Consider the following 9,514-nt stretch of genomic DNA (forward strand, 5'->3'; position numbering starts at 1 on the left):
ACGATATCCATTTTGTATTATGGTGCCCAAAATTGTGCATCCGACCCACCCTCCACTAGCCTAACCCTCCAATCATACTCTGAATCCACACTCTGCATTCTGAATGTCGGGATCCAGACAGCAGGTCTTTTAAATACAGTACTGTATGTCCCCTACCGCTGGACAGTCATTCTGCTCCTACTGTATTATGAATATATCTCTGCCTCCTGTAGCACTGTACTACTGTGCAATTTTGTAGTAACTGTACTCTACTGTATTTTGTTTATAATATTTTTTTATTTTCAACTCAGTAATTATTGACAGTGAGGATGAAAAACCCTCTCCCCAACTTGGTAAGTAAACTGCAGTATTGTACTGTACTGTACATTGTGTTAAACCAATGGGTTGGGTTTGCGTGACCAGCAGTCAGGATTCTAGCGGTCAGGTGACCGACAGTGGCATCCTGATTGCAGCAATCCCAACAGGGTGAGGTACGGTATCCTAACCCTCCTCCACTACCCCCTGATTCTGGCCTCGACATTCTCGTCTCTGTGTGCGAAATTTACTCTCCTCCTCCAATTCCTGACTGAATTTTTGCTTTACTGTATTCAACACAGAATACAAAAGTATATTTCATGGATTTTTTGCTTTCACAGGCCCTACACTGTCACAGGCGGTGGCGGAGGAGGAGGACCAGGACTCTACCTCTATGTCCATCACCTCACTGCACCCATTAAGTAAGTCCAGTCCGGTACATCGTGCCTCTGTAGAGCCAGTTTGAGCAAGGAGAGATTGATTGCTTCTTTTTTTGGTGGGGGCCCAAACCAACCAGTCATTTCAGCCACAGTCGTGTGGCAGACCCTGTTTATATAACATAAGGGTGGTTGGGAGGGCCCAATCACAATTCCATCTTGCACCTCTTTTTTTATTTATTTTTTTATTTATTTATCTTTGCATCATGTGATGTTTGGGGAAAATTGTTATAAGGTTTGATGTAAAAAAAAGGTTAAAAAAAAGAGGCAGATTAGATGGGCAAAGTGGTTCTTACAGTATTTGTCATCAAATTCTATGTTTCTGTATGCAGACCCTCCAACATGACCCGCCGCACTGCTCTGTTTCTAGACTTCCTTCTTAATTTATGATTTCCATCACCTGTGTTGAACTAGTTATATGATAAGAAAGCTGTTTCTTCACAGGTGATGGCAATAATAAATTAAGAGGGAAGTCCAGAACCAGAGCATTTTGTACCATGTTGGAGGGTATGTGTATTTCCTGGAATTAACCATTTTTTTTTTTCACATTAATGTTTTTTTTCACAGGCCCTACACTGGAACAGGCCACGGAGGAGGAGGAGGAGGATGATGATGATGCTGCTGCATTTAGTGGTAAGAATTATTACTGACATTGATCTGATGCCATCAGAGTAGCACTTTTCATCAGATTTTTCTGGCAAATGCGTAGAAATCGGATGAAAATTGTTTTTGTTTGAACTGGTGATATTGCCCATACAGTAGCAACCGATCACATCCCACATTAACATTTACAGTATCTAGTTACACTTACAGACGATAATACAGTACAGTAGGTAATATTTGATTGGTTGCTACTGTATGGACAACATCCTGTTCTAAAAAAAACACCCATCTTACTCAATTTCTCTCTCTCTCTCTCTCTCACCCCTTGTCACTGTCTCTCCATTCATCTCTCTAGATACTGTCAGTGATGAATTTCCCATTAGGCACGAGAGGCACGTACTGTACCTAGTGGCGGCATCTGTTTGGGGGCCTCAGTTGGATGCTTACAGTATGCTAATACTGTCATCCCAAAAATTACCACTACAGTAACTGCTAAATATTTTAAGTGTACTGTACAATATGCACATACAGTACTGTACAGTATACATAATTCAAAAGAAAAAAGAGTTGCTACTGTACCTTATTCTAGTCATAATCACCGGCATACGGGTCACTCACAAATTTTCTGATGGTCTCGGTGGGGTCCCTTGGAATCACCATGCCTGTCACAAGCATACCTTTTTTTACCCACCTGACACTGGGCCTGGACACTAGTGTACTATTACTATACTTTTTACTGTATACTGTATCTTATAATATTCTTCTCTTTTACCCACAGACGACGAGCCAGAATACATTTTTGGTAAATATACTGTACAGTAGCAATAGTTGGTACTGTAATTACAGTATTTTTTTTTCTCCAACATTATTTTAAGTCAAACTGATATGACTAACTGTACTGTATTATCTTTTTACAGTCCGTCGCCAACCAGTGGAGGAGACACCTGGTAATAAAATAGAAATACATAATGCACTGTACTGTATTCTAACTTACTGTAACATGTATAACACTGAGCTGATCATCTTCACACCCTCTGACATAACCTTACAGTACAAACTGTACTTTCTCTCCTTTTTCACCCTCTTCACTCCACAAATGCATGCTGCGTTTCCTGACTACTGATATAATAGTGTGTAGAGCGTAGCGAGGCACCGTGCCCACCGCGTGGCGAGCGAAGCAAGCATGCAAGGGGCTGCTTTCCGCTCGCCGCCCCTGTCGGGATTGTGTGGTCGGGATTCCGGCGTCTGTATTTTGACTGCCGGGATCCCGTCCAGCGGGATTACGTACTGATCTCCAGTCTGAGCCTGCCCTAGGCATAGGCATACTTGCCAAATGCCCAGGGGCACAAGCAGCTTCTGCTGATTAATATGATATGCAGCATGCCTACAGTATATTCTGTGCATACAAAATGCATTACTAATGTGCAGCATTATGTGTATACAGTACTTTGTTGTGTAACATATACTGTAGCAAGGGCACTACTGTGTGGTCTAATGTGAACAAAGAGCAATATGATGTGATGCAATGTGAATAAGTGGGAATACTTTGAGGAGTAATGTGGTACTATCATATGATGTAACGAGAAAAAGAGACACTATTGCATGATATGTTGTGAATAAAGTTGCAGTACTGTGTGGCGTCATTTCAGATTGGGGAATTACTGTGTGGCCTTGCCCCTTCCCAGCAAGAACATGCACCGTTTTGGGATGCACACCGAATGTGCACACTGTTGCTATTTTAAACATACAGTACAGTAAGTTGGAGGAGCACCAAAATGACGACTGCTATGGTTGAGGGGTGATGGTGCTGGGAAAGGGGTACAGGCTCAGAGGCGGAAATAGCATCTGTGCAAGGGGGCAGCATCCAAAAACTTGACTAGGGAATCATATTATTTATGGCTGGCTCTGAGTACAGTCCACTATTATGGATAGTACTCCCTACAACACCACCTACAGTACTGTAACCCTCTTTTTTCTGAAGCGGTCATGAAATGTCATGACTGCTAATACATACAGTAAATGTCTACAGTATTTGTACTGTGGTGTTTAATTCCTTTGACAATTTGTTTATGACCTATTGAAGCTAAACTCTTGTACAGTACTTTATATTTTGAATACCAGCAATACAGTATAATACTGTACCTACAGTATACAGTAATAATTGTTTACTATTTGAATGTGACTAAATGTTTTTTTTTCTCCAATATAGTGCCAATTATTTATGGGGGCCCCAGACAGGGGCAAGATAGGTGGGCTGGCCCAGAAGCGGGCAGGCAGCAGCCCACTTATACAAGAGGTAAACTAAAGCAATGTTTAAATTACCTCGACAGCATACAGTAGTGTTTGATTTACTGTACTGACAATACAGTACTGTACATTGTAAATAACAATATTGTCTAATATAGAGTAAAGTACTGTATTGCCATTACTACACTGTAAAGTATTCAGTATTTGTTTTGTAATACTGTCCTTTTTTTCCCACAGAACAGTTGCAGCGTGCCATCCAGCTCCAGTGGGTGGTGGTCCACCTCCTAGTGGACCACTATTTTAATATTTTATTAAGTTTAATTTAATTTTATTTAATAAAAATTTTTGTTCTTGTACTCCATTGTATAGTATCTTTTTCTACTGTATAAGATAGGCATACTGTACACCATACAATTATCTGGCAGATAATCTGCAAGATCTGGCTGTTTGTAATGAAATTCTCTCCTAATTTAGCTGTGGTGTTCAGTACCTCCTGAGTGTGCTGGGGTGCTTTCTGGCCAGTTTGGGGTGATTTGGAGCAAGTTTGGTCGGCCATCTGGCCGACATGTGCTGTCGACTGTTTGGCAAACATGTGTTTTCACTCCAGCATGTGTGTGTCAGGCATTTTGTGTGTGTCAGGCATTTTGTGTGTGTCAGGCATTTTGTGTGTGTCAGGCATTTTGTGTGTGTCAGCCATTTTATGTGTGTCAGCCATTGCTGTGTGGTTCCACAAATGTTAGCGTGTCAAAGTGCTGACCACTGACACCACTATTTCACTTTGTACCGCATGCCTTTTGTGGAACCACACAGCCCAGCATGACTTATTGCTGGGCTGTGTGGTTCCACAAATTTTCTTGGAAAACAAATGAACATGAGTGTCTTTACTTTAATACTTTTTTTTTTTTTCCCCCCACAGATATCTATATACACAAGAAAAGAATGTAACGAAGAACAAACTACTTTTTTGTTTTAATTAACTTTCAAACTTTATTTAAAAAAAAACACCTTTTTTTTCTTCAATAAACTTTTAAAAATAGAAGTTTCCTGTGGTTTTTATTAAAATATGAAATGCAAGATGCCTAACCAAGTTGTTTTACATACAGTATACCACTCTTAATTGAATTCCCATCATACAGTAGTACTAATTTATACAGTACAGGAAGTTGGGAATACAAACATTGGAAACCACGTCATGTTTATTTTAAGAAACACTTTATTTACGGACAAAATCATTTGGAACATGTAACATCACACATACTGTACTGTATTGTAATAAAGCCAACATCACACATACTGTACGGTACTTTAATCAAAAGGTAACAGCACAAATACAGTAACAATATCAACTTTAACATTTTTATAATTTATTTTTTTGTGGTGGTGGTGCGGGGTAATGGTTTTTGTACTTTATTTTTAGGTTTTGCTTTTTTGAATTATTTTTCGTTTTTGTCTTTTGCTTTTTAACACTGTCGCATACGGACACCAGAATAGAGGACTGACAACAGCAGCCCCTGGATGGAAACGCAGCCCAAGGCCCCAGATGGACACAGCACAATGGACTCGGCTGCTACTGGATAGATACAGCAGCGCCCAAAAAATCAACAGGAATAAAAGGGGCAACTTGTAACAGGCCCTTACATTACCAGGAATGTGGTGAGCCAAGTTCATGCACTCCCCTTTGAGTAACCGAGCTGCTCCAAGTGGATTCAGCACAGTGCATGCAGCCCCAGAAAATGTACAGGTCATACAGGTACATTGACACAATTTTTTAGCTTCAGCTGTGTGAAGCTGATGTGCTGAAGCTAGGAGGTAGGTAATGATCTGGTTTCATCATAGTCGAGCTTCCAAGTCATTTTCCTCTTCGTTCTCAGCACAGAGTTTATGGTATCCCTTATCTTCCTCTTTTCTGGATCACCAATCCTCACGCGGCGTTCACACCTAGCCATGATGTCATGTACCAGATTTTTGGGCAGCGGAAGTTTGCCCTTGGAACCATCAAAGTTCACACGATTGGCCCACGTCAAGTATTTGTCGTACCGTACATGGTGCTGGAACAGAGAATATGCATATTTCTGAATATGTCCATTTGAAGCTCTGTACAGATGGTCGTCCAGGGAAGTTGAGATGACAGCCAGGGCAATATTGTTCAGAGAGCCTCCGAATGTATTGCGAAGTGGCCTGTGAGCAGGTGTGCTGGTCATCATTGGTGTTCCTGGCAACAGCACACTTGAATCCAGGCCTCTGCGGTCGTCCAGCCCTCTGCGGTCCTCCAGGCCTCCTCTGCGGTCCTCCAGGTCTCTTCTGCGGTCCTCCAGGCCTCCTCTGCGGTCGTCCAAGTCGCTGACTTCGTCCAGTCCGCTGCTGTGGTCCAGGCCTCTGCGGTCCTCCAGGCCTCCTCTGCGGTCCTCCAGGCCTCCTCTGCGGTCCTCCAGGCCTCCTCTGCGGTCCTCCAGGCCTCCTCTGCGGTCCTCCAGGCCTCTTCTGCGGTCCTCCAGGCCTCCTCTGCGGTCCTCCAGGCCTCCTCTGCGGTCCTCCAGGTCTCTTCTGCGGTCCTCCAGGCCTCCTCTGCGGTCCTCCAGGCCTCCTCTGCGGTCCTCCAGGCCTCCTCTGCGGTCCTCCAGGCCTCCTCTGCGGTCCTCCATGTTTCCTCTGCGGTCCTCCAGGCCTCCTCTGCGTTCGCCCAAGTCGCTGACTTCGTCCAGTCCGCTGCTGTGGTCCAGGCCTCTGCGGTCCTCCAGGTCTCTTCTGCGGTCCTCCAGGTCTCTTCTGCGGTCCTCCAGGTCTCTTCTGCGGTCCTCCAGGCCTCCTCTGCGTTCGCCCAAGTCGCTGACTTCGTCCAGTCCGCTGCTGTGGTCCAGGCCTCTGCGGTCCTCCAGGTCTCTTCTGCGGTCCTCCAGGTCTCCTCTGCGGTCCTCCAGGCATCCTCTGCGGTCCTCCATGCCGCTGACTTCGTCCAGTCCGCTGCGGTCCTCCAGGCCTCCTCTGCGGTCGTCCAGGCCTCCTCTGCGGTCCTCCAGGCCTCCTCTGCGGTCCTCCAGGCCTCCTCTGCGGTCCTCCAGGCCTCCTCTGCGGTCCTCCAGGCCTCCTCTGCGGTCGTCCATGCCGCTGACTTCGTCCAGTCCGCTGCGGTCCTCCAGGTCTCCTCTGCGGTCGTCCAGGCCTCCTCTGCGGTCGTCCAGGCCTCCTCTGCGGTCCTCCAGGCCTCCTCTGCGGTCCTCCAGGCCTCCTCTGCGGTCCTCCAGGCCTCCTCTGCGGTCCTCCAGGCCTCCTCTGCGGTCCTCCAGGCCGCTGACTTCGTCCAGTCCGCTGCGGTCCTCCAGGCCTCCTCTGCGGTCCTCCAGGCCTCCTCTGCGGTCCTCCGTGCCTCCTCTGTGGTCCTCCAGGCCTCCTCTGCGGTCGTCCATGCCGCTGACTTCGTCCAGTCCGCTGCGGTCCTCCAGGCCTCCTCTGCGGTCCTCCAGGCCTCCTCTGCGGTCCTCCAGGCCTCCTCTGCGGTCCTCCAGGCCTCCTCTGCGGTCGTCCATGCCGCTGACTTCGTCCAGTCCGCTGCGGTCCTCCAGGCCTCCTCTGCGGTCCTCCAGGCCTCCTCTGCGGTCCTCCAGGCCTCCTCTGCGGTCCTCCAGGCCTCCTCTGCGGTCCTCCAGGCCTCGGTCGTCCAGGCCGCTGACTTGAACCGCTTGGTGGTGTGTTGCAATGATGGTGCGGCAAACTCCAACTTGCCATTCTTCCCTCGTTTGTTCAATGACTTTCTTCATGGCTTCTACCATCTGTTCCTTTATGCCTTCTTTAAGGCCAGCCACATCGGTCTGCAGCTGATTGACCTGTCCACCAACTTCTGACTCCATATTGGTCACCTTACTGAGTAGCTCCTTTAGTAAAACAGGACAGGTACACTGGCAGTCCTGCACTTTGGTGTTCACATCTGTGAAATGCAACCTTCTTCGTGGTGAATGTGTCATGTCTTCTTGTCCAGGGGTGGCTACATGGTCCAAAAAAGAAGCTTCCTGATGCAGCGTGTTTGTCACGTCCTCTAGCACCGGTATTTCCAGATTCATTGGCTGAACACTGTGATCTGCAGGAGATGGAACAATTACATCATTTGCCACACCACATATCATCTCCAACGTATTATTCTTTGCCTTGGCATTTTTTCGTGGTTTCACCACATTTTCTTTCTGAGCCGCCTTGGCAGTTTTCTTCTTCTTTTGTGGAACTAATGCAGCAAGTTTCTGTGCCACTGATGGGTGGGTTTTGGCACTCCCGTAAAATCTGGTAGTCTGCATTCTTTGTCTTTTGTCTAAAAATATAAAAACCACAATAAGAAAACATGTAAAGCACAGCATGCTAAAAATAGCAAACAACTGTACATTTTCAAATAAAGTGCACAACAGTAAAGTGCAAATACTGTACTGTACAGTATTTGCCTTTTTTCCCTGTGCCTCCCAACAAGAACCTCTGCAGGAGGGACAGAATGCTCTGTTACGGACTTCAGTTTAAATATACAGTATGATTACCATCACCTGTGCGAACAACTATACTGTACAGTAGTTACTGTATTTGATAAGATAGGTGTTTCACCACAAGTGATAGCAATCATTCAGTACTACTGCACATACCTGTAGTACACCGGGATAAGCAAGGTCTATGTACATTACGTTATACCGAGCTGGATCGCTTAGCAACCTGACAAAATGGCCACCGACCGTGAACTCCCAGCACGTGGCAGCGCTTGGATATGGAGTGAGATACAGTATGGTACAGTCCAGGGGCAATGCTGAAGGAGCGTCACAATCCCCTAGCTCAATTACTAGAGCCATCTTAACAGCAGTGTGGGCCCCTGGACACAGCAATGCACTGGGGCCCCTACCCACTCACCAGCGGAAGGGGTGGGGGGAGCTATCAGCGGCAGCTTTGATGCTCCGCGGGGGATAGGGGGGGTTCTATCTTTCGCTCAGTATGTACAGTAGGACCTGGAGAAATAATTTCTGCTAATTATTCCTTTACTGCACAGATGGGGCAGGAAGGAGAACACTAAACTGTAGAAGGGGGCATTGTGCTGAATGAAGGGGCCCTGGTACAGTACATGACTTCCAGGGTGGTAGGGGGTGTTTAATACACAGGGGAGGAGTGGATAATGGAGTGGGCTTAATATTAGTGTTATGGACTGCAATTAGTTTCCTGTATGAAACAGATACAGTACAGTAAATAACCCTCCTTGGAAGTGCATGGGCCCTGTGAGACTTACAGTAGTGTACAGCATAAGGGTCGACTGACATGATGTACAAGCATTACATACAGTACATGTCAGTACTGTATGTAAATTCTTCAATTATTGCCTAACAACAATGCTGCTTACTGTATATTAAATACTGTAGGCCTAGAAATGTGCATCTCAATATAGTAGTTAAAAACACAGGGGCCTATGTGGATAAGCGAGTTCTATGCACACTAAAAATGGCCACCGACCGTGAACCCCCAGCACGTGGCAGCGCTCGGATATGTAGTGAGATACAATATGGCATACATTTCACAGTTCAGGGGGCAATGCTGAAGGAGCGTCACAATCCCCTAGCTCAATTACATTGGGATAAGCGAGGTCTATGCACATTACGGTATACCGAGCTGGATCGCTTAGCAACCTGACAACATGGCCGCCGACCGTGAACTCCCAGCACGTGGCAGCGCTCGGATATGTAGTGAGAGATGGTATACATTTTAAAATACACCGGGATAAGTTGTACAGGCCATGGAGCAATGCACAGGGACATTCATCATTTACGTACAGTATATAAATAATTGTAAACCGTAAATGAAAGAATTACCGGTCAAATACTGTATGACGAAACTGTGTCAATGAGCTGGAACAGTATGGCCTGTGAAGAAGTTTTCGAAGGCAGAAACGGAGAGCAAATTATCAGGAGATTTCTGAAAGG

General features: G+C 46.1%; 1 long non-coding RNA gene across 1 annotated transcript; it reads left to right on the forward strand.

Annotated features, from left to right (window-relative positions):
* Nucleotides 1-260: 260 nt before the first annotated feature.
* Nucleotides 261-2,136, forward strand: LOC134934770 (uncharacterized). Its single transcript, XR_010179799.1, has 4 exons — nt 261-332; nt 636-716; nt 1,299-1,364; nt 2,113-2,136. It is a non-coding gene; the product is annotated as an uncharacterized LOC134934770 (long non-coding RNA).
* The last annotated feature ends 7,378 nt before the right edge of the window (nt 2,137-9,514 follow it).

This window comes from Pseudophryne corroboree, chromosome 6, assembly GCF_028390025.1.
Source record: "Pseudophryne corroboree isolate aPseCor3 chromosome 6, aPseCor3.hap2, whole genome shotgun sequence".
NCBI classification, from domain to species: domain Eukaryota; kingdom Metazoa; phylum Chordata; class Amphibia; order Anura; family Myobatrachidae; genus Pseudophryne; species Pseudophryne corroboree.